Source organism: Suncus etruscus, chromosome 1, assembly GCF_024139225.1.
Source record: "Suncus etruscus isolate mSunEtr1 chromosome 1, mSunEtr1.pri.cur, whole genome shotgun sequence".
NCBI classification, from domain to species: Eukaryota; Metazoa; Chordata; class Mammalia; order Eulipotyphla; family Soricidae; genus Suncus; species Suncus etruscus.
In genome coordinates this window covers 57603063-57630713 of record NC_064848.1, presented here as the reverse complement: position 1 = coordinate 57630713, position 27651 = coordinate 57603063, and positions in this window count along the sequence as shown.

Sequence of the window (27651 nt, the reverse complement as noted above, 5' to 3'; positions counted from 1 at the left end):
TTTCTCTGTGCCCCTCTCTTGCCTCCTTGCAAGCACATTTTTAAAGATTAGTTGGTTGGTTTGAATATCCTTAACTCATCAGTGTTATTGAGTCTTCTGGTATGTATAGCTACACCACAAATATACCCAAGGCCCTTGATACCTCCATGCAAGTTACTTCCTGTTTGCTTATTCTTTCGTTTTGTTTTGTGTTTTGGGTCACATCTGGAAGTGCTCAGAGGTTACTTGTGGCTCTGCTCTCAGAAGTTACTCCTGAATGGCTTGGAAGACCATATTGATGCCAGAGATTGAACCCCAGCTGCGTACAAGACAAATACACTTCTCATTGTGCTATCACTCCAGCCTCTGTCTACTTACTCTCGATACACATTCTATAGCTTACTTATAAATTTAATGTACAAAATGGGTATAGCATATATGTTTATATTGTATAAACACATAGGCATGTATTTTAAGCTGTATTTATGAAGTGAATTTCTAACTAATTTGTATATAATTAAATATAATGTATATTTTATATATCTTTTAAGAGATTATATAATTAACATAATCATAGAAGTATATGTATATTTGAAATAGTTTATAGCTGAGGAAATATAAATTAGATGATTTTCAATTTTACTTTCTTCTCTTAGAACTTACTTACATTTCTTTTTTCTTGTAATATTTGTAGAACAGCATTGCTGAATATGAACTTCACAATTTACTATAAGTTGTCAATAAAAATCCAGTGATAATTTATGTGATAATGTTTTACTTTCTTTAAACTTCTTAAAATATTTTGTAAAACTAACAAAATGGATTATTAAAATATATTTTAATATAAAGCAGGAGGGCCAATATTAATACTTTTAAGTGCTTATTTGTAAAGAGAAAGATGTACCTCTCTACACAAGGACTTTTTCAAATATGTCTTCTGCTTGGAAGGTCAAACTAAACCGGTTTTAAAGTCTTGTTCTGATATATGCTTATAAAGAAGAAGTGTCAGTCCTCAGCATAGCAATAACTTAATTTATTTAAGAGAGAGAGAAAGAGATCAATGACGGATAGAGAACATTTCTGTCATGCTTTAGAGACCTTGAGATGAAAGTGCAAAAATTTTTATATAAGCAAAGGTCAGCTTCTTAGTACTTTTAAGAAGCCCTTCTTGATGCTGTCTTTTCTTTCCCTACCGTCAAGATGAACTTGGTTAAATTTGGAATTATTATGTACATTTTAATAGCATCAAAACCTCAAATAAATGAGACAAAAGTCAAGAGTATAAAATTGTGCTCAATTTTATACTCAACTTATTGATCACTAAAAATGAAATATTAAACATATTTCTCTTTATTTCTATTTCCTATACTTGAAATGAAAATTTGTTATGATCTTTTAAAATGTGTTTGATGAGCACCATGAAGTTATAAAAGCATTATGATGTATTGTCTATATTTTTGACTCATGCCATTGTCTCCTGTACTGGGTATTATATTTTAGTAAAATATGAGTTATCTTAAGGAGAATTATATGCTGTGAAACATATTATGATTTAAGAATAAATACAAGGTACTATGAGAAGAAGTAATAACAGATATGTTATGAGTTTCAGAGAGCTTGTTTTTAAGGCAATGAACTTCCACAAAGATAATATGGACAGAATGCAGAGAAGAATGCAACAGGGAGGAAATAGTTTAGGGACCAGCCTAGTATACATTTTCAGGTATACTAGGTATTAGGAAGGATTCTCTTTTATCTATTGGGAAATAGATATTCCAGGTATTTTAGGTATTAGGAAGGATTCTCTTTTACCTATTGGGAAATCATCAGTGTTTTAAACAGTGCAATGACTTTTGACCATATTTTAATAACATGCATTAAAGATGAAGTCTCATAGGATGGCAGACTTCCATAAAACCCAGAACTATGAAAAGGAAAATAACACCTGAATACTCTGTCATAGTTAACCACCTCTCTAATAAAAAAAAATAAGAAAAATTTGGTTTTCTAATATGCTCAACTCTGACTATTGAATTAAACACTTGATAAAAATAATTTTAAGATAAAGGTGAAAAGAGAGAGGAAACATCATTTTATCACTGAAAATAAATGTTATAGAATTATTGGAGCATGAGTAGTAGATTTACCAGTGAAACAGTACTGATATTAATTGTCCAAATAAAGCAGAAATCATAAAAAGCCTTAATTTGTCCCTCAAAAGTTAGTGTCAATGTAATTATATTACTTTTGAATTAGTTTTTTTTATATATTGCAGTCCTATAAATTTGATGGTCACTCCCAAAGATTATCACTAAAGCATTGATTTTTTATTTTTTAATAGTCTTATAATATTAAACAAAATTAAAACAATGCTTTAACAAAATTACACCATTTTAACTTATGTCTGTTCTAGCTTTTAACTAACTTAATATAGTCCATATTCCTGAACAATACCAAATTTCCTGGAGTTCACAGGAAATTTGTCAATCTTATTTAATATCAAAGTTATTCCTACTGTTAAAAATAAAAATCTGGGCATACTGAGAAAACCTATCTGATACATTTAAGATATTCTTTGAAAAATATTACATACAATTTATACAGATGTTAAATAAAATGTTAATATTTTAGTCATTTTAAATAAACTTTGATCATAGAAACATATATTAATTTTGGAAAGACCTTAAGTTCATATCTCTATACTCTATGCTGGGACACCTGTGGAAAACATTTGGGGCTTATCAAGCAAATATTGCTACATCTTTGACTTGAAAAATTTAGAAAGAGTTAACTACCCCTTGGATATAGCTCAAAGATCTAGAGCACCTGCCAGAAGACCAGGTTTAATATCTGGCCCCACTTGGTCCATTGAGTACCACATTAAGATTAGTACCTGAGCACTACTGGGTATACTAACAACTTGCCTTTGCCCAAACCCTACAAGTAATTATTTTTAAAATATTTACATTTACATGTATATTTACATATTTACATAAATATATTCATTTTATGCCATTATTGTGCCTATTTTCCATGCATTTATATAACATAGACAGACTCATATAAATTTACATTTCTAATGTAAATTTAACATTAAAATGTACTCTTTCTATAGTTAATTCTATAATTTTGATGCAATGTATACTATTTAAGTCAATTTTCCATTTATTTTATGAGTCAAAAGTGAAAGACATAATGATATTTAGTGTTTTATAGACATTTTTGACAGTGTATTTCATAACAGGATACACTCATGTTACTTTTGAATTATATCTGGTTACTTAGATTGCTGAATACAATTATACATTGTATATGAAAATTATACAATAGCCAAGAACTTGTTACATTTCAAACATATTTGATTACTATAAATTTACACAAGAGTAAATTTGCCTATTATCTAATAATTATCATTTAAAATTTTCTTTTGAAAATAGGAGAAAATGATTCAAAAATAAATTAACAACTAGACCAGAAATCTTGCTGCTAATATATTCAGAAGCTTTTTACACCTTTACAAAATTTTCTTCTAGAATATTATTGTTTAAATATATAGAAACTTAAATCCAAGTGCCCAGCAAGAGAATTATTGATTTCCAAGAAAAAATATGTGTGACAGGACTTGGCCAACTAGATGTATTTCTGGATAATTGATTGGGCATGACCATTTCCTAATGGCTACTATGGAGGGCATTTATTTAAATTATTTTGAATTTTTGACTATTCATTCATAATTAATATTCATATGTGAATATTAGGGGCTTGATAATTTTTATCAATCTTGGCTTAGAGCAAATTGAAACAATAGCGGAATTTACTATATAGGAATTAAAAAATGGCTGGTAAGGTGTTTGCCTTGCATGTAGTTAATCCAAGTTTGAACCCTAGCACCCCATACAGTCCAACAATCAAATCAGGAGTGATCTCTGAGTATAGAGCAGGAAGTAAACTCAGAATATATCTGGGTATAGCCAAAAAAATGACAAAGATATACAGGAATACATTCTTAGATTGAGAAAACATGATTAGTTTTAAGATAAATATTAAATTTGTTCTGTCTTAAAAAGCTCAAGACAAGATATGCTTTGTACTATTGTTTATGTAATTCATCTTTGAAAATAAAGAAGCATTTCATATAAATGGAAATAAAAAGTTTTCTCTATAGATTGAAATGATCTTATAGCTAATAAAAAATGTATAGTAGAAAAATTCTAGAATCTAAAATAAATATTGAAGATAGAAATATTGGTAAGGTGATGGCAGAAATCACTTTATCTTTAATACTCTGAAAAAGGACATGGTGGAATATTTTCTGATTGTGCCAATTAATTTGTCATTAATAAAATATAATCCCTAGATTGAAGAAAACGTACTCAGTGATTTGAGTCAGGGAGCGTAGTTATGGACACATATAGTTTAATTCATGAATTATATACATTATATTATATACATATATACATAAATTATATACATATATAAAAATACACATATTTTTGAATTCACATATGTAGAAATATATAAACTTATTTGTATGATACTTATAGAGGTTACTTCAAATAGAAAATGTGTTTACAGTTTAATTAGTACTAAAATTAAAATATATTAATAATTTTTAGCAATATTTACAAAGAATTTTCATCTCCCTTTTATTCATTTTTATTTACACAAATATATGGTGCTAATACTTTATTTTAATCAAATTTTTAATAGATGGCATGAAAATATAAATATAGGTAGATTGAGTTAAATAACATGAAAGAATAAGTGCTTTGTAAGATAAATAAATATTTATGATTGATAGCTGCTGAATTAAAAGTACAATATGTATGGCACTTGCCTTGCATACAGCCAACCCAAGTATGATCCCTGCCCCTCATGTAGTATGTATATAGTTTTTACATATTATTTTTATATAAATACATATGTATTTTTCTATAAGTAAAACTGAATATATATATTTTATAAGAAAATTAAATGATCTCTCTAAGGAAAGATATATCCACCCCTAACTTAATTGCTTCACTTTTTACAATAGTAAAGTCATGGAAAAACACAAGTGCCTAAAGATGAATAATAGAGTAAAAATGTGGTGCACATACATGATATAATATTACTAAAAAAAGATGAAACTTTTCTTTTTGCCTGGATACAATTTGAGGTGGTTATGCTAAGTTAATAAGGACAAAGGAAAATGTCCTGATTTGTGGAATATAAATAATTAAGGTCAAAAAAATCTAAAGAGAAGAAAGATAAGAACATTAAGTTATATGATAAAGAACTGGCCAATATATAGCTTACTGGGAAACTCAAACTTGTGTAATCCTCTCAAGCAGCACAGTATGAGAAGCAAAAGATGTTCCAAAGCATATGACATATCTGAAAACAAACTCAGCACTTCGACCAAAGTGTCCAGATAAAACAATGAAGAGAGGAAAAGCATTAATTTATAATCTGTGTAGACAATATTAATTGCTCACACTAAAATCAAATATATTTGTTGGCATTTGAATCTTTTCAAGGCACTTTTATTATAACATTGTGATTTATCAAGTTGTTCATAGTATCCTTTTCAGGCATTAAATGATAAAAGACCAATCCCACCACCAGAATTGAAGCATTTTTTTTTTATAGAAATGGTATCTATTAAGGTCATTGGGGACATGCATGTTTAAATTTTAAAAAAATTGCTACGTGTTTTTGTTTTTATTTTTGTTTTTGGGCCACACCTGGTGATGCTCAACATTTACTCCTGGCTATTCTCTCAGAAATCGCGCCTGGCTTGGGGGACAATATGGGACACCAGGGGATCAAACCACTGTCCGTACTAGGCTAATGTGGTCAAGGCAAACGCCTTACCCCTTGCACCACCGTTCTGGCTCCATGTTTTTTAAATTGATAAGTAAGTAGTCTAATCATCAATTTATGAAAGTCTTATTGGCACAACTCTTTGATGAGTATATCACTTCAGCTATCTTCTTTTTTAAAAAATATCTTTATTTAAGTACCATGATCGCAAACATGTTTGTAGTTATGTTTCAGTCATACAAAGAACATCCCCTTCGCCAATGCAACATTTCCACCAATGCCCTCCATCTCCCTCTTCCCCCACACTCAAGAACTGGCTCAGAGCATGAAACTCACCATGAAGAGTGGTGAATGCAGTTAGAAAAATAACTACAGGGGCCGGGAAGGTGGCGCTGGAGATAAGGTGTGTGCCTTGTAAGCGCTACCAAGGAACGGACCGCGGTTCGATCCCCCGGCGTCCCATATGGTCCCCCCAAGCCAGGGGCGATTTCTGAGCACATAGCCAGGAGTAACCCCTGAGCGTCAAACGGGTGTGGCCCAAAAACCAAAAAAAAAAAAAAAATGAAAAATAACTACAGCAGTCTTAGCTTAATGTTAGCCATTTTCTTTTTGGAATTTGCTGAAATTTTATTTCAAATGATAATTCTAATTTTACCCTTCCTGATGCTATCAGTAATATATTTTTATTCCTAATGATCATTCAAATACAGCCTCACATGCATAGTACTTTTCATAAAACATTGCTACATATTTTAATTGTCACTATTTTGTAGTGAAGGAAAATAATTTTGTCGAAGAAATATGAGAGATAAAATAAAATCAAGGAGTAAATAAAATATCTTAAGTGTTAATTTTTTGCTAGAGCAGAGAAAATATATGCTTTATTATTATTTTCTAACTACAATTTATTAAAATTACTTTATGATCAGGATTTAAGTTTTTAGGGGGAGGTTGTTTTTTTAGGGGGTATACCCTGTGACGCTTAAGGGTTACTCCTGGCTATGTGTTCAGAAATTGCTCCTGGCTTGGGGGCCAGGACCATATAGGACACTGAGGGATCAAACCACAGTTTGTCTTGGGTTAGCCGCGTGCCCTACCACTGTGCTATTGTTCCAGCCCAGCATTTATGTTATTGTTTAAATGTGTTATAACAATATGAAAAATGTGTATATTACATTTATATGACCTTCTACATAATAGCAATTTGCTTAAATTTTTTATTAAAAATTTTCAAATAATTTTCTTTGTCTACTAAAAGATAAAAAAGCATAAACTCATTTGTTTTTGGAGGGTTGACCTCATTTGGCTGTGTTCAGGCCTTGTTTCTGTCACTGTGCTCAGGGACAATCATTAGATTCTTAAATTCTTATCCATATCAATCTCTTTCTGGCTCTCTGATCAGTTTATGGTGTTTCTTTTTTCTCTCTTTATTTTGGTTAAATTTTTAACATTATTTATATAAATGCTCTATTAAGTACTTGAAAATTTAGGATACGGTGGGGGTTGCCAGGCAGAGTGCTGGTTGCTCTACCTGTGGAGACTCCACCCTGCTGTGCCTCTTCTGAGGACCATGAGGACCTGAAGGGAACTCTGTCCTGAGATTCTCTGCTTTTCCTGAATTCTTGAAGCTCTCCTCAGAGCCATGGGAAATGAACGCCCAAAAACTGTCACCTAGAGGCCCCAAAAGAGCATAGCCACTCTGCTTGGCTTCGTGGCAGCACACTCTTTTTTTTTTTTTTTTGGTTTTTGGGCCACACCTGGTGACGCTCAGGGGATACTCCTGGCTATGCGCTCAGAAGTCACTCCTGGCTTGGGGGACCATATGGGACACTGGGGGATCGAACTGCGGTCCATCCGAGGCTAGCGCAGGCAAGGCAGGCACCTTACCTCTAGCGCCACAGCCCAGCCCCAGCACACTCTTTCTAACCAATAAATCCCACCACAACATGCAGAAAAAAAATTACACTACAAGCTTGACAATGGGGAAACATCGCAGGCAAACACCATGCACAGAGAATGGAGACGATAGCTCGGATGACCCAAAAAATTCCAACCATCTAATTAACCTCTCGGATAAGGAGCTTAGAATAGATATATGGAAGATGTTCGTAGAATTCAAAGAAAGCATAGATCGATCTGAACAGAATGCAAAGACAGAAATCAGAAAACTCCGAACTGAAATAACAGATCTGAAAAACACGAAGCTCAACTGAAAATCTCAGTGGATGGCCTCGCAGGCAGGGTAACAACAGCTGAGGAAGGAATCAGCGTGCTGGAAGATGAGATGCAGAAAAACTCAACACAGCAGAAGAAATTGGAAAAGAACCTTAAGACAAATGATTAGGCAATAGGAAAAGTACTCAAAAAATGTGAACAGATGAAAATAGAAGTCTTTGATAAACTCAACAGAAACAAGATAAGAATCATTTGAGTCCCAGGGGCCAGGTAGGAGATCCCCAGGAAGAGTCAACTGTCAAAGACATCATCAAAGAGATACTTCCAGAGTTAAACTCTTCATGCAATCAAATCCTGCATGCCCAAAGAGTGCCAGCTAAAAGAGTCCTGAGGAGAAACACCCCAAGACACATCCTTCTTACAATGACAAATCTCACAGATAGAGATAGAATACTGAAAGCAGCAAGATCAAAAAGGGAAATTACATTCAAAGGAGCATCCCTAAGACTTACAGCAGACATGTCACAAGAAACTCTCAAGGCCAGAAGACAGTGGTGGGATATTGTGACAAAACTGAATGAAATGAATGCCTCACCAAGAATACTGCACCCAGCCCAACTCACGTTCAGGTTTGAAGAAAGGATACATAGCTTCATGGATAAACAACAGCTCAGAAACTTCACAGATGAAAAACCAGCCTTAAAGGAAAAACTGAAAGGTCTACTTTCAGACAAGAGAGACCAACAAACACAGCAAACTTATCTACAAAGATGACATTAAATCCTATGACAATCATCTCCCTCAATGTCAATGAACTAAATTCACCAATTAAAAGGCACAGAGTGGCAAAATGGATCAAAAAGAGAAATCCAAGCTTCTACTGCCTACAAGAACACACCTGAATAATCAGAACAAACATAGATTCAAAATCAAAGACTGGAGGAAAATCATCCAAGCAAACAACACCCTTAAAAAATCTGGGTGGCCATACTAATATCTGATGACACCAACTTTATACTCAGAAAAGTGGTAAGGGACAAAGATGGACACTTTGTACTAATTAAGGGATATGTACAACAGGAAGAAATCAGACTATTAAACATATATGCACCCAATGAGAGACCAGCAAACTATCTAATACAATTATTGACAAATCTAAATGAAGACATCAATAATAACACAATAATTGCGGGAGACCTCAACACGGCCCTGTCAACACTTGATAGATCAACCAGACTGAAACCCAACAAAAACATATTAGCCTTGAAAAGAGAAATGGAAGAAAGAGGACCAGTAGATATATATAGGACACTCCACACCAAAAAACCTGGATACACATTCTTCTCCAATGTACATAGGTCATTCTCTAGGATAGACCACATGCTAACACATAAAACATACCTTCATAAAATCAAGAGGATAGAAATCTTTTTTTGTTTGTTTGTTTGTTTTTGGGTCACACCCTGCAGCACTCAGGGGTTACTCCTGGCTCCATGCTCAGAAATCACTCCTGGCAGGGTAGGGGGACCATATGGGATGCCGGGATTCAAACCAATGACCTTCTGCATGAAAGGCAATCCCCTTATCTCCATGCTATCTCTCTGACCTGAGGATAGAAATCTTGCAGACTACCTTTGCTGACCAAAAGGATCTGAAATTAGATGTGAACTACAAAGGGACACAGAAGAAAAACTTTAACAATTGGAAATTAAACAGCCTGCTACTGAACCACCAGTGGGTCAAAGATAAAATCAAAAAGGTAATCAAAACTTTCCTGGAAAAAATGATAATAAAGAAACAAACTGCCAGAATGTATGGGACACAGCAAAAGCGGTCCTGAGAGGAAAATTCATAGTTGTGCAAGCACACATCAGGAAAGAAGAAGGGACATACCTGAATAATTTAATGACTCGGCTCATTAAATTAAAAAATGACCAACAAAAGGAACCAAAAATAGGGAGACAGAAGGAAATATCAAGCTGAAAGCAGAAATCAATGAAGTGGAAACCTAAAAAACAATCCAAAAAGCGGAGCTACTACCAATCCTAGCCAGGCTCTTCCATGAAATTTAAAAAACGGGAACTCTCCCAAACAGCTTTTATGAAGTCAACATCACCTTGATACCAAACCAGACAGAGATGCTGCCAAAAAAGAAAAATTACAGGTCAATATCCCTGATGAATGCAGATGCAAAGTGGAGCAGGAAAAACCTCTTCAACAAATAGTGCTGGCAGAACTGGTTAGCCACTTGCAAAAAAGCAAACATAGACCTCCAGTTAACACCATGTATGAAGGTAAAATCCAAATGGATTAAAGACCTTGATATTAGACCTGATACCATAAGGTATATAGAACAACACATCGGTAAAACACTCCATGAAATTGAGACTATAGGCATCTTCAGGGAGAAAACTGCTTTTTCCAAAGAAGTGGAAACAGAGATAAACAGATGGGAATACATTAAGCTGAGAAGCTTCTGCACCTCAAAAGAAATAGTGCCTACAATACAGGAGCCACCCACCATGTGAGAGAATTTGTTCACCCAATACCCATCAGATAAGGGGCTCATATCCAAAATAATCAGGGCACTGACAGAACTTTACAAGAAAAAAAAATCTAATCCCATCAAATAATGGGGAGAAGAAATGAACAGACACTTTGATAAAAAAAAGAAATACAAATGACCAAAAGGCACATGAAAAAATGCTCCCCATCACTAATTATCAGGGATATGCAAATCAAAACAATGATGAGATACCATCTCACACCACAGAGATTGGCACACATCACAAAGAATGAGAACAATCAGTGCTGGCGAGGATGTGGAGAGAAAGAAACTCTTATCCACTGCTGGTGGGAATGCTGTCTAGTCCAATCTTTATGGAAAGCGATATGGAGATTCCTCCAAAAATTAGACATTGAGCTTCCATTCGACCCAGCTATTCCACTCCTAGGGATATACCCTAGGAATACAAGAAGACAATACAAAAATCCCTTCCTCACACATATATTTATTGCAGCACTATTCGCAATAGCCAGACTCCTGAAACAACCAAGATGCCCTTCAATGGATGAATGGCTAAAGAAACTGTGGTACATATACACAATGGAATATTATGCAACATCAGGAGAGATGAAGTCATGAAATTTTCCTATACATGGATGTACATGGAATCTATCATGCTGAGTGAAATAAGTCAAAGGGAGATGGATAGACACAGAATAGTTTCACTCGTCTATGGGTTTTAAGAAAAATAACAATCACTTTTACAACAATCCTCAGAAATAATGAGAGGAGGGCTGGAACTTCCGGCTCACTTCAAGAAGCTAACCACAAAGAGTGGTGAGTGCAGTTATAGAAATAACTACACTGAGAACTACCATAACCTTGTAAATGAATGAGGGAACTGGAAAGCCTGTCTAGAGTACAGGTGGGGGTGGGGTAGGATGGAGGGAGATGTGGGACATTGGTGGTGGGAATGTTGCACTGGTGAAGGGGGTTGTTCTTTACATGACTGAAACCTAATCACAATCATATTTGTAATCAAGATGTTTAAATAAAGATATTAAAAAAAGAAATTTTAGGATAGGTGTATTATTTTATTTTACTTATTTTTTTACCTTTTGTTATTTTACATGTTTTTTTAAATTGTGTTTACTTTGACTAATTGTATCAGGATTTGAATAGTATCCCTAATTTTAGTGTTTCAAATGCATATCTAGAAAATAAATAATTAATTATTGTAAAAAACAATCTTTCCCCATATAGTTTTAAATACCTAGCATTGCTCTTCTAAAAGGTTCATATATTATTTTCTTAATATTTAGAATATATTTCATTCAAGAAGTATTTCTTTGGTGTAGTGTATTAAACACTGTATTTTGAAACTCAATATTGAATAACTTTGTAGCTGTATAAAACAAAAACACATAAGTATTATAAACAACTTTGTAAACTACTGTGTTTAATTAAATAAATTAATAAAAAATAAATAATAAAGCAGTGTCTCCTTATAGTAATTTAAGTTTCTTCATGGCTTTATGGTGCTGATAATTTTATTATTATCTTATTACTCAGAGCATGCAGATTTTTTAGCATTAGTAAAGGTCTGTGTACATGGGGGAAGATATCATTATATATAATTATGAGGAAAATGAAAATCAAAAAAAAAAGAAAGTACTAATTGAAATTATTTATATTGAAAAGGTAGAAAAAGATACTGATGGGATGTGGAGAAAAATAAATTCCATCCACCATTACTGAGAATATAAATTTCTTTATATTTTATGAACAACAGAATGGAAAATAATTAAAAATATTAACAATATAACTAACCATGTCATATTGCAGTTTTACTCCTAGGTACTTATCCTAAGAACAGAAAAAAAACATAGATTGAAAAAGATATATGCTTGCCTGTATTTCTTTTGTCACCACTCATAAAAGTTAAGATCAGGAAACAACTTGTGTAACCCAATAAGAGATACATGGATAAAGAAATCATGCTAGGGGCCGGGCGGTGGCGCTAAAGGTAAGGTGCGCCTGCCTTGCCTGCGCTAGCCTTGGACGGACCCCGGTTCGATCCCCCCGTTTTCCCATATGGTCCCCCAAGCCAGGAGCAACTTCTGAGCGCATAGCCAGGAGTAACCCCTGAGCGTTATCGGGTGTGGCCCAAAAACCAAAAAAAAAAAAAAAAAAAAAGAAATCATGCTAAATATAAGCAAAAGAATACTAGTCAGCACAAGAAAGGCTGATATGTTGATTTTTTTTCTTATAATATCTTTGGAATGGAAGGTTATCAGGCAAAGAGAAAGAAATCATCAGGAGAAAAGTAAATCCTCTAGGATCTCATATTTATCTAGTTTATAAATCAAAAGAATTAGACAATATCTAAAAATCCAATCTGAAAACAGAACTGAGATTAACTAAGGAGAATTAGACTGTTGAAGGAATTTAGAGCATAATCTAAGAAAAATAAATTTAAGGTATTTAAAAATATAATAGTAAATATACTATTTAAATTGTAGATATATACTAATATATTTAAATATTTAATATATTTAAATATCATACTATTTAAATAATAAATATATTATATCCAAAGAAAGATAAGGAAGCAATTGAAATAATTTGCTATATGATTATATTAAAGACATTAAAAATACTTCCAGTTCATTTCTCTCTAAACATATAATTTAATAATTTTGTAAATTATAGCATGTCACCACAAAAATAACTGAAATAAATTATGTGAATATTATACAGAGCTAAATTTGAAATAAGATAACAATTAAGTATCATACATAAATTTATTTTCATACACATTCACATGTAATAATTTATTTTAATCTTTGTTGACTGTATTTCTATTATCTGACTAAATTTTTCATTTTAACAGTGGAAAATATGCCAGCTGTTGCTATAGAAATTTATGGAAATTATAGGAATGCTTAACAATGTCATTTTAATAAAAGAATCTTTTTGTTTCAAGGAATTGAGCTTGTTCTTATCTATTCAGAAATACTTTGCTTAAAAATGGGTAGAGGTGTAAAATATATAATTAGGGATCTTTACAATATTTTAGTAGACTGATAAGATATATTTTGTTATATGTTTATAAATTACTAAATATAATTTAAGCATAGAATTCAAAAATAGAGAAAAAATTCAACACTAAAAAAGTCAATCTTATCTAAGAATCATAGAAGTAGACATGTGGCTAGGATTCAATTTTATGTCAATAGGTATAGGCTGTAGATGTTATTCCATGTACAAATTTCAATAGCTTGTTAAAAATTATTGTTTACTTGATATCTGTTTTTGCTTTATTTAAAGTTATACCCAGATATTCTCAGGGTTATTTCTGGCTGTGTGCTTAGGGATGACTGTTAGACGTGCTCAGGGATCACTCTTGGTGGAGTTCAGGTACTATATGTATGATTGCAGATGGAACCAGTGTCATAATCGATACAAACACAGTCCAGGCACATAAATTGCCACCTCTACAATTTCTCCAGCCCTGTTTACATTTCATTTTTTAATTTTTATATACTCATTTATTTATTTATTTTGGTTTTTAGGTCACACCCGGTAGCGCGCATAGGTTACTCCTGCCTCTGTGCTCAGAAATGGCTCCTGGCAGGCTGAGGGGACCATATGGGATGCTGGGATTCAAAACACCATATATGTCCCGGATCGGCTACTTGCCAGGCAAATGCCCTACTGCTGTGCTATCTCTCCAGCACTCCTGTTTACTTTTTTAAAAAAATAAGTTTTCGGGCCGGAGAGATAGCACAGCGGCGTTGCCTTGCAAGCAGCCGATCCAGAACCAAAGGTTTGAATCCCATATGGGGGCCCGTGCCTGCCAGGAGCTATTTCTGAGCAGACAGCCAGGAGTAACCCCTGAGCACTGCCGGGTGTGGCCTAAAAACAAAAAAAAAGTTTTCAACTTTTGTAAATTAACACCAATTTGGGTTTTCCACATTGCATTCAAGTTTTTGTTGTTGATTTTCTTAATTATTAGATGGAAATTCTGTCTTATTTATGATTTTCTCTAATACCACACTAAATCTTTCATTTCCCATTCCTATTTTGTGAGGTTTTCGTTGTACTTACTTCCTTTATTAATATTCCAATAACAAATTGTTCTTTAAGATTTAGTAAAAATTTATTTTCTGTTTGCCACTGGCAGGCATTCCTTGTATATGTTATATTGCTGCTTTTGGTTTTGTTTTGTTTTGGAGATATACCTGGCAATGCTAAGATATTACTAAGATATTTACACCTGATTTTATGCTTAAGAATTACTCACTGTTCTGTATACAAAATAACTTGATTAGATGGAAGTATAGTTCTTTCCCATATCATAAGTACAGAATACCTCAGTTGCTTTAGGGCATTGAGAGAAGGCTTTAGGTTCTAGTCACTGGGTTCCTCAGAAAACTACATACACATACATAGAACAGCAGTTGTCTTCCATTACAGAAGTTGATTCAAAGGCAAAAAAAAAAAAAAGGGCTTTTGTAATCTAATTTTATTAGGAACAAATCACTAAATCTGGAGACCCTTAAGGATAAAAGAGTTAAAATTTTTCCCAGTTGTCAAGGTATCATAAAAGAATAAGTCCATAAGTTTAATTTTTTTTTACCACCCCAGGCAGCATGTCAAAGTTATATCTAGTAATACTTGGAGAGGGATTAAAACAAACAACTTTCTATGCAAGACATGTGTTCTAGCACATACCTTATCTGTATACAAAAGTTAAACTATTCTAGTTACATTAAATATTTAATATAAATCAGTGATAGTTCTATTTTATCCCATAGTAACTATTAATCTACAAAAAATCTAAGTATTAGTTTTCTTTGAATCTTTTTTATGTCTATGTTGGCAAAATTATTCTTTGAGACTATATTTAACATCTAAGATCACAAGTAGCTCCAACTTATGGTAATTAAACCTAACTATTATCATACCACTGTTCAACCTCTCAAAGATAACATGGCATTTTACATTCCAATACAAGAAAACCACTCCACTTTCAAAGACAAGGATGCCATTAAGAAAACATGTGTTGTCATGAAAAAGAGATTGCAACTCTCAATAGTCACAAATATATTGATTACAAAGTCTAGAAAATTCAAGATGTTCCACACTTTACTTTAAGTTAGTCATCTTAATACGCATCTAAGCTTGATTTCATTGGCCAATAAGTGAGACTTCTCTGACTGTGACAAAATTTAAACATTTTGGATTTATAAGTAATTAAAACTAGGATTTTCACAGGTCATTAAATATTCAAAAATATGAAACACACAAGGAAGTAATCCTATGTAGATTAGCTGTAGGAAACAAATCTGCCTCATTTGTAAATGAAGGAGTATACAAGATATGGTCCTTAGGACATGTATACATTTGAAAACAGTATTTTATATGATAGTATTTAAATTTCAAAGCATAGAAATCAGTAGTCAGAATAAGATGCTCTTAGAAAATTTTTGTTCATGGCTTGACTCTCAGATTTGCAAGGCATTCTTTGATGACATTTGTCTCACTAAGAATTTTTTACTCATTCAAACTCTTTTAGCAATATGATTTAAATGAGCCCTATTATGTAAATGAAGTGTCATAATTTTTAATCAGCATGGATCACCTCTGGGGCTGATCTAATGAAAGGCTTTGAAAGGGACAGGAAGTATAACAAAAGAGTAATCATAAAAATCCTGATAATATTTAAAGGGCTGCAGTTTAAGCTTTGAATAGTCACAATAACCTTTTGACATTTATCATTCCAATTTCTAAAAGCTTTTACCTTTGCAAGAGAAGTCGAATTTGAAACTTGATAGTTGGGATAATTGCATATAGTAACAAATTAGTTTTACTTATTAAGCCTCATTAGATTGTTATTATGTATAACTATAGCAATATATGTATTGTCTCCAATAATCTATTCAATAAAATAACAATTATAAGAATAGTATGAATTGGATGAATAAGAAGAGCAATGATATAACACAGTTATTGAGGAAGCTGGAGAAATAGCATGGAGGTAAGGCATTTGCAGAAGGACGGTGATTCGAATCCCAGCATCCCATATGGTCCCCCGAGTCTGCCAGGATCTATTTCTGAGCGTAGATCCAGAAGTAACTCCTGAGCACTGCCAGATGTGACCCAAAAACCAAAAACTGAAAAAAAAGATAACACTGTTATTGAAGACTCACATGATATATTAAGACAAGCACATGATAATTATATATTATATATTTCTTATGACTATATTTTATTCATATAAAGTAGAAAAAATAATTTTAATTTTATATAATAAAGATGAGGCTACATATATAGTCCAGAAGTTAGGGTGCTTCTATTACATGCAGCCAACCTAAATTTCCTCTCTGGAACCACCTGGCCTCTCAATCCATCACTAGGAATATTGTGGAGGCACCTGAGCTTTGCTGAGGTGGTTCTGATAAAACCTGGCATTATAGGGTACAAGCAACATTGTTTAATCAAGTCATCATATTGAACTTCATCTTGTGGCTGAGATTCACCTGAAGAGCTCTAGGCATCATAAGCACTAGTTAGGAGAAACCTCCTTTTCTCCAATATATAATAAAGAAAAAGCACGCGGGAGGATGGAAAAATAAAAAGAAACACATTAGTTATGTAAAGCAGTGACTGAAAATTTATATACTTGTAAGATAAAATGTGACTATTTGATTCATTATTTGAAATGCTAGCAATGTATTAAGATTTTTAAATGTTTAGTAAAATAAATGCCTTTCTTGTAACTTATCATGGTACTATATCATAAAATTAATTGCAACTAATACAGTGGTCTACACAATGCAAATATCTATTGCAATGTTAATATGTGGCAGAGAAAATGTTTATCACTTTTATAATAAACTACTTTTAAAATGCCTTATTTAGAGTTGTGAGAAATAAATATATTTTTAAACATTTGATAAGAATCTATATATCTATAGAATAAATAACAATTTAAAGAAAATAGCAGCTCCTAATTTTCTCTGGTTAGATGACTTCAATAAATATTTAACTTTAAGCACTACTCTGAATAAACAATTTATTGATGTTTGTCTTAAATCTCTATCACATTAAAATATTATCTTGAAGAGCTAGACATGAGTTCAATATAAAGTACTTGTGTTACAGTAGAAGTGAAGGAGGTAGATACCTCTCTCTAATATTTATTATTTATATATACACCATCCGGTTGTTGCATGAACAAGGCTATCTAACTGGTCTTTTGTAACCAATCCATTTGTTGGGCTTTACACCATTAATAATATCAAACATAACTTATTGTACAAAAGAGATGGGGCAACATATAGCAGAACTCATGATTTATAGCATGAGTCATAGCATATAACATGAGTCTTTGAAATTGCTATCCTGGATGAGAAAGAAATTACTGGAAAAGCTGCTGCTAAAAATAGGCTACAGTAGGAATTGCTGGAGAGAAACTGTTGCAGAGAGCAACTAGTGGAGCTGCTGTTGAAGCATGCTTGCTGAAAGCGAGCTTTTCTGAATAGATCTGTAAAATAATGAGCTGTAACACTGGAAAAACCAGTGGTTGGTGTGCTCATTTGCTAGCTCTCTTCAAGAACACAGAAATCTGCTTTAACCATTTGTGTTGTAACACTTGCGATGAGGTCTTGGGTTTGATTTCAGGAACTGGCAAAATAAAAAGTGCTAGCTTGACAATTTGGATAGGTCCTGACACAGCATGAAAGATGTGACATATAGTACTATAAGTAATAGCATTAAAATATGTAGAAATTATTCTCATTATAATTTTATCTTTTATTTTCCTCAAATACATTAGACATTCAAAATAATTTAATTAAATTATTATCACATGTAGGCAGCTTTAAATATTAATTTATGCATGCTATATTAGAATGCTATCATATCATTAAATTATCCTTGCATGATTATAGAATAGCTATCTTTTGCTTCTGAAGTAGAATTATTTTAACTTTTACAATGCAAAAATTTAGAAAGTAGAAAACTAATTTTCAAAAAATTAGCAAATATGTTATATAGGAAAGCTTGAATGTATAAGATAAGCCACATGTGACAATTAGAAACTAAAACTAAGGTGGTCAAGTATATTTTTATTTTAAGTTTTGTAAGATATAATAGCTATCTTAAAATATGAAAAAGAAATGATAAAAATATTAGCAAATATGTTATATAGGGAATCTAGAAAAGATAAGATGTGCCAAGTGTGACAATTAGCGACTAGGACTAAGATGATCATGTAGATTAATAAAAAAAGTTTTATAAGTTAATAGAATGAGTCATTTGAAAAAATATATAAAAAATTGGGCCAGATATATTGTTTAGAGGGATAGGTACTTATGACTTTTGGTCCCTGGGATGAATAGGAATATAACAGTAAACATATTATTAAGTTAAATAGACAAAATATACAAATTCTAAAAAAGAAACAAACTATCAAGAGTACATCAACAAAAACAGAAAAAGTATACTAAGTGGTAATGTAAATAGACATACATTATATAAAATAACTGAAATCACTTTTAGAAAGGCATTAAATAGTAAGAATTTTGTTAAACTATTTTGATTCCATTTTATTTACATTAAATAAATATGAGGTAAATCCAAAAAACCTAGATTACTAAATTCTGTCAAACTGTTATCAATTTTTCATATATAATTCCAAAGCATTAAAAAGGATATTTCCAAATATTTTTGTAAAGTCATTATCCTCTGAAATCAAACTATAATGTATCACAAAACACTAGAATTTTATAGACACTATTACTTATGAATATCGATGCAAATAGCAACAAATTTTTGAAATTTGATAGCTGCAATATTTTCAAATAATTATACACAAAAGACACATGCAACTTATTCCAAGTCTGTAATCCTCGTTATCATCAGTAATCTAATAATGTAGATATCATTAAAAAGTGCGACAGTAAATGTTATCAGTACTGAAAACAGAGTTTACGAAATTTATCATCCATCCATGATAAAAGTATTCACTGAAAGAAATTTTTATTGACTTTAATAAACTCAATTTAATGAAGGGAAATTCTATAAGGGAAATTCTTCAGCCTACTGAAGATGTACTTGTAGAAAACTGGATATTTTCCACTAAGGATAAAAACATTATGAAGGTGTCTGCTTTCATCCCCTTTGATATTGTGATTAAAGTTTTAGTCTGAAAAACTAATAAGAAAAAGAAAAAAAAGGATTTAGCTAATGTTATAATTAGTAGTGAAATATGGCATATGTACTCTTAAAATTATGAACACGGTAAGGCTGACAATAATTTAGTAAAGTGCTGAAAATTCAAGCCTATGCAAATAGAAAGTAAATAAGCATACAAATTAAAAAATAAAGTTCATGTTTACATATTACATTGTCTATAAAAACCTCAATGCTTATAATTGACATTATACAATATATTTTTATTTTAGGTTTTTGGGATAGACCTGGCTCTGCACTCATAAAATACTCCTGATAAGCTCAGAGGCTGCCAGTGATATGGTATGTCTGGGATAAAACCTGGTTTGGCTGCTTGACAGGCAAATGTCCTATGTGCTGTACTATTTTTCCAGCCCCACAATTTTTAAGTAAACATGTTAAAAGATATATTAGATTTCTACAAACAAAATTAACACAAAACAACATAAAATGCCTGCTACTATGGCAATTTTCTCAATTTCTTTTTCTGAATCTATTTAGTAGGAAATTCTAATAGATAAGTTTTTCTAGTGTTCCAAGTTCATGTTAGAAACATGTTATTGGGATTGTTTAGCTTGTTATTTTTACCCCTATATTTTTACCTATATATTTTTACACCAGTACTACTATGTGGCGTTGTTTCTTTTTGCATAGGCACATTATAATGGAGGAAATGTTATGTGTGCAAACAAGTTCTTATATACTAGAGATAGGAATCACATGCATTTTATATTGCAGTGGGCCCTACATCCTGAAAACTTGTCATGGTGACTTAACTAGGCTTCAGAAGATTGGAAATTGGCTATTCACATATGAACCTTAGATTCCATCTATGGAACCAGCACAGTTTTCTATACCAGCACCAGGAATCAAAGTTCCTCCAGGGAAGGCCCTAATGCTGCCTTGGCATTGACTTGCTCCAGAGTGAGTTTATATAATACCCTGATGACTTGGTAACTGCAACAACATGCTTTTAGGTCAGGGTTCTCTAAATTGACATCTAATAGTGAGATGAAACCAGAAGATGCTCTGTGTCACCCTGACTTTGATATAGGATCTGTACAAAAAACAAGATTTCTTTTTTTTTTAATTTTATTTATATTGTTGACAATAATATTTTAGGTACATATTTACATAAAATCAGGGGTGATTCCCATCGCCAAATTGTCCTCCCTACACCTCCGTTTCTGTCCTACCTCCCATTTCCTTTTCCCTCACCCCAGGGTGGCTAGAATATGTGGTCCCCTCTGTATCTAACCCACTACTTAGCAGTCTTGCACCTGTTTGGTCTTGATGCCTCCCTTATTTCCCCCTCTAACTGGAGGTAGGACTAGCTAGTTCAAGTTGTGTGGTATTGTTTGAAAAAGAGAAAAGTAATAAACTGGGGTAAGAGTCTAATACCCCGAAAATGGGCGGAGTCCTTCTAAAGGCTCTCATCATCAATTTGGGAGATGGAGAAAAAGAAGGTGAAACACTCCACTAGTACCAAAAGAAGTGTCAAATATCCAGTGAGGGCTCCAGTTATATCGATAAGCACCACAAAGAACAGACAAGAAAAAAAAACAAAACAAAAAAACAAAAAAACAAAAAACACGCCATGGTCTTGAAATGAGAAACATGGCATAGCACATAACGAAAGAAAAGAAAGGAAGAGAAAAAAAATAAGTATAATTGGGGACAACACTTTCAATAATCACACCCAAACAGAGAAATCGACCAAAATAGATAGGTAAATCAAAAATAATAATAACAATAATAAATGAAGGTAATATATATATAAAAATAACCAAGGTTTTGTGCTTTTTGTATTTTTGTTTTTTCCCTCCTGCCCTGGCACAGTAAATATTGGGGTCATTCGAAAAGGAATTCACTTGGCCTAAGAGATATGGGGTTTCTCCGTCCTTGGAGCATATTGTCATGGGATCAACTCTAGACTTTGCTCAGGATCCTTTACTCTCCCGGTGGTGTTTTTTTTTTTTTTCTTTTTTTTGGTCTGTGGAAGACTTCTGCTCTGTGTTTAGAGGTCTCAGTATCTGCACAGATCCTGAGGTGGGAGTTATGATGAAGTCAGTCTTTGTGGTTCTAGAGGTTCTGTTACCTCAGTGTCATTTTAATCCATCTTCTGTGGTTGGTGATCTTGGTCTTTGCACTGAACCTAGGGTGGCACCTAGGATAGCGTCTTTCTTTGTGCTTCCAAAAGCCCCATTCCATTACAATTGTCTCTGCCGGACCTTTGGGACTGGGGATCATGATTATTGTGCAGGTCATAGTTCAAACCCTATTTATTTTATTGGTCCCAAGATCTGTACAAAAAACAAGATTTCTAACTACAGAAACCTGTCCACAATGACTGTGATTATGAAGTGCTTTTACTGGGAACACAGAGATAGACATTGAGGTTAGACAATTTAGTCTGACTGAAGCTGGTATTTGGTTTTATGCCAGGATGTTTCATGGGTAATGTCTCCCTGTTTTTGTTTTTTTTTTGTTTGGTTTTTTTTAGCCACAACCGTTTGATGCTCAGGGGTTACTCCTGGCTAAGTGCTCAGAAATTGCCCCTGGCTTGGGGGGACCATATGGGACACAGGGGGATCTAACCTTGGTCCTTCCTTGGCTAGGGCTTGTAAGGCTGACACCTTACCTCGAGCGCCACCTCACTGGCCCCAGTCTCCCTGTTTTTAAGCCAAAGGTTTTTCTTTTCTATTTTCTCCATATTTTGCAGTGCTTATGGAAAAATTAAAATAATAAAATAAAAAATAAACCTGCAATTTAAAAAAAGAATACCTGATTCTCAAAAGATGAATGCATTCAGTAAATATTTAACAAACATGTACATGACTACAAAAACAGATTGAAGTAATCAAGGAAGGCCAACACACAAAAAAAAGATGTTATTTTATCCTGTATTTGAAGGAATAAATTTTACTTGTATGAATGTGTATGTTGTGTGCACACGTGTTATTATGAGTATTTCAGAAAGAATTATATAGAAGTTTGTACATGTCATTCAAATATAATAATTTATATTTCCTTTTTTTGTGTTTGGGCCATCAATGGTAGTGCTTAGTTCAGAGTTCAGTACAGCTCTATGCTCAGGAATAAATCCTGGCTGTGCTCAGATAACCAGATATGGTTCCAAAGACTGAACCTGGCTCAATCAAGGGAAACAGCCTGTCCTATGTCTTGGGCACAGATCATATTTTCTTCCACAAAGGATTGTTGACTGTTAATGTTATGCACCACTCAGTCATCTTAGGAAGTCCCAGTGGAGTTCTATAATAGTGTTCTTTATTGCCTCCTTGTGCCTGTGGCAGTAAGTACTCCTGAAAAGTGTTGATAGGCAGGCATGTCCCCACTGTACTTCATGACCTCTGGCAATGTCATAGAAAAAGATAATGCAGGGAGAATGCTGGGATTTCAAATGTATCTTATAAATCTGGAAAGTTTGTAGATGAATTTACCATTTCTCAGCCTGTTCTATATGTTATTAAGGCCAAAATAGAATATTGATTTTCTTCTAAAGCTTGTTTCATTATGCTAAATGAGAATTTAAAAAGCCACACAACCCTCATAAAGCATCTAGTTTATCCTGACTTCTTTCACATAAGTAGTGATAAATAGTTATCTCAAATGTTATGTACTTTGACACAAAATATTTATAAAATAATCAAGGCAGAAAAATTAAAATAGAGAAATATAGCCTACTAATAAATATCAAACTCAATATATAGAAGATAACAATTTATCTAAAGTTTTAATAAGTTTGAAGCAACTGCTACCACAAGCATAAAAGTAATTTTAGAAATACAGACTAATGTAAAGTTTATAAGGAAAATAATTTAGTTATTTTTTATTTTCAATATTTATATAGTAAATTTGCTGCAATTAACTGCCACAATTTGTTTAGCTCATTTTTTACACCTACAAGATACTGTCTACTATTCTACAAAAATTTATCTATTTTTTGTTTGTTTTGTTTGTTGGGCCACAACCAGTGGCACTAAGGCTCTATGCTCAAATATCACTCCTAGCAGGCTCAGGGACCATATAGGTTGCCAGGGATTGAATCCAGGTCCATCCTGGGTGGCCACATGCAAGGCAAATGCCCTACCTCTGTGCAATCTGACCAGCCCTATTTCCCAAAAAATTACCTTGAAATTTATGAAACACATGACACAATTGTGCAAAAATCTTAAAAAATGTCTAATAAAATATAGCATCTATATTTTATATGCTATAATTTGATAGCTTTATGACTAAGAACCAGTTATTAAAGAACTTCATGATTTTTTCTAACAGTGCTATCACAATTCAATATATTCCAATTGTAAACTATTTTAAATCAGATAAAGGGACACAAAATTAAGGATTTTGAAGGAGCAGTTGAATTTTAAACAGTATTTGAATTTTTAAATTTAATTCAATTCGTTTCAGTTTAAGAATATGTATTAATTTCAGACTATATAAAATTGTAATATTGAATTGAAAAGATAGATAGGGGGATTAGGTACTTGCCTGACATGTGTCTAACATAAGTATAATTCCTGGCACCACATTTAGTATCCTGGGCACTTCCAGAAGAGAGCCAGGAGTAAGACTTAAGAATTGCCAGGTTTGCCCAACTCCCCCCATTGTTATATAAGATTGAAATGTTTCTTTTAAAACAGCTTATTGCAACATTATTCATAACAGCCAAAATCTGGAAACCAGTTTTCCAAATCATCTGAATGACTAAAGGATCTTTGGAGCATATACATAATGGATACAGCTCAACATTAAGAAAAAATGAAATTATGTAATTTGCTTTTGCAAGGCTACGTATGAAGAGTATCATGTAGTGTGAAGTTAGGAGAGAGGCAGACACAGAATGATGTTTCTCACATGTAGAATATAAGGGCACATATTAGGGGAATACCGAATGCCTAATCACAAGAGAAATGAATAGGAAGCTCACTCCAGGAGAGGGTGTGGAGATGATACATGCACTGGAATTCTAGTGGAGAGTTTGCTGTTGTAATGTTTCATGAAAGAAATCCTGCATTACTAATGTTGTAAATTGTGGTGCCTAAAATAAATAAAATATTTTGTTTTGTGAGATATATATATATTTATATATAAATAAAATATTTTGTTTTGTGAGATATATATATATATATACAGTAGTGAGCACTGAGCATCATATATATATATATATATATATATATGATGCTCAGTGCTCACTACTGTATTTGCACTGAGGAATTACTTCTGATAGAGCTGAGGGTGTGGGCAGGGGCCATATAAGACAACACAGATTGTCTGAATGAAAGTCAATACCCCTCTACTGTATCTCCAGCGTTAAGAGTAACAAAATATTATAAATGAAAATAACAGATTCAATTTTAAAATATTAGTTAAATATTTAAAGTTAAATATACTTAAACATAATTCAGTATATTATTAAGATGCAGTTCCAAACTGTATTCTTTTTCCCCTCATGATTGAGGTTAATGCATTTTAAACATCATTATATTTTATTTGCTATTATTATATTAAGAATATTTACAACTATACTCATGAGAGAGATTAGTTTTTATTTTCCTTTTAATGTCTCATTTTGATGTAATGGCAATATTGGCTTATATAATGAGTTAGCAAATATTACTTCTGCTTTATTTCCTGGGACATACCATAAAAATTGGAATAATTTGTTTCTTAAATACTTGTTAGAATTCTTCAGTAAACTCATCAGGGTCTAATGATAGTTTATTTGTTTTCTAGGAAGGTTACTATTGATCCAATTGTTTAATCAATATAGACCTTTGACATTTATCTGCTTTGTCTTGGGTGTTTTGATATCTTGTATTTTTAGGAACTTGTCTATTTCATGTTATTAAATTTGTGATCAGAGTTGTTCATAATTCCTTTGTTTTATTTTAATGGTCACAGCCTCAGATGTAATGGTTCCTAATTCACGTCTATTGCTAGTAATTTGTATCTTTTTCTTTTCTGCTATTTCCTTAAATTGTATTTTCCCCAAGATTTTTTCTTTACATACTCTGCTGAATACTAGTTATGCCAAATTTGTGCCAGATTTAGCTACTATGACTGGGAGCTGGATTTAAAATTGCTACTAATATTCTTTATATTTATTCTGTGGTGAAAATAAGTTACTTAGAAATTATTCTATTTTTTTTTGAGTTCTGAATTTTAACCTTATTGTGTGATATAAGTATTGCTTTTAGACTTTTTCCCCCAGTCCTCATACTTTTTTATATGAGAATTTTTTATCTGGATTATAAAAATAGTAATTAACCATTTTTCTATATGAGCTTTTATTATAAATCCATTCCTGGTGTTATTTCTAAGAGTTCTTACAATTTCTTTAAAATCTTCAGGCAATGGTCATTTTCATATGAATCAACAAAGTGAAACAGTTTTAGGTCCCTAGTTGTTGCCATACTTTTTTTTCTTTTGTAAATTCTAGCCAGGCATTGAGGCTTTCAATTGTCTCTTAACTGTCTTCTCTATGCAAAGAATTGGTTTGTATTGGCCACCTTTCTTTTTATGGAATCTCTATGCTGTATTCTAAAAGCAATCATAGGCATCTCATTTTCTCCACCATACATAGGGTTTAGTAATACAATGACTTAATTTTTTTAATGTCAAAAATAAATTTTTTAATTTTTTCATATTTTCAGTTTGTTTCAAATGTGACAAAGAGCCTGTTCTCTAAATCAGAGATTGGAAAAACAATCACACTGCGAAATCTATTTTCTGAAGCCAACAAACAAAAAGAACACTCAGAGTCTAAGCCAGAGTCTTATCCCAGAGATTACGACAGCCCCATTAATATTTTCACTATTAGGCACGTTGGGAAATATTAACTTCAATGAATCAAATGCAGGTGTAAGTAAGAGAATAAAAATCCCCCCATGGCTCTCAGAAATATTTAAGCTAATCTGATCTCACTAATTATCAAATTTTAGCTTGAGTCTTCATCTTAGTCTCATTTTCTCATGCTGTGGGCTCTATTTCTACTTTAAATTGTAAACTTTTGGTCACAAAGAAAACTGTGATAAATATTTTAAGTCTATCACCACTAAAGACAACATATATTACAATTTCAATGTAGAATCACATTGGCCCTTCCTGGTTTACTTTTCCATACTGGGGTTGTTTTCTTGTGGTTAAAGCCCAATTTGGGTATAAAAACTGCAAGACTAGACTGGTGACATTAACTGAATAGAGTCTATTGTTAGAAAAACATTTATATAGTATAATATAATATATATTAGAATTATATTACATATTTATACTTATAATATAATATTTATTATATATTATATTACATTATTATGTTGTTTTATGTTATGTTATATTATTATTTTATATTATATAAAGTATGATATATCATCATAAGCACAGAGACGTTATTTTCTGATACACATTTTTTTCATGCGTTTGTAGAGCTTTCAACCTTTTCCATTGTTACTTTTAATTTCCATTATACACCCTTATAGGACTTATTTATTTGTTATATTATGAAGTTTGTATGTCCACATAATACATATATAAATCATAACAAAGGTTACAGATTTAGTAGTATTCTGGAACTATTCCAGCATAATTTAGATTATTATAAAGGTGTTTAAAATACTTCAAATACTTTACTATCAGTATCATAAACTGTACAGCATTTTACATCAGACTTATGATTGAAAGTCTATGATGTTTTATTTTATGTGAGGAGGATATTGAGTTGATTATCAGAATACATCTATTACTAAGAGAAGAAAGCATTTCTAATTGAAGAAAGGTAATAATAAACATGTTTTCTGTGTGAGCAATTTCTATAATCTTTCACTATAATTAAGTCAATAATACACAAAAATATAACTATGACCAACACCCCATTTATTTAGAGAAAACAGAATTTAGATTTTTTTGTTTTTGTTTTTGTTTTG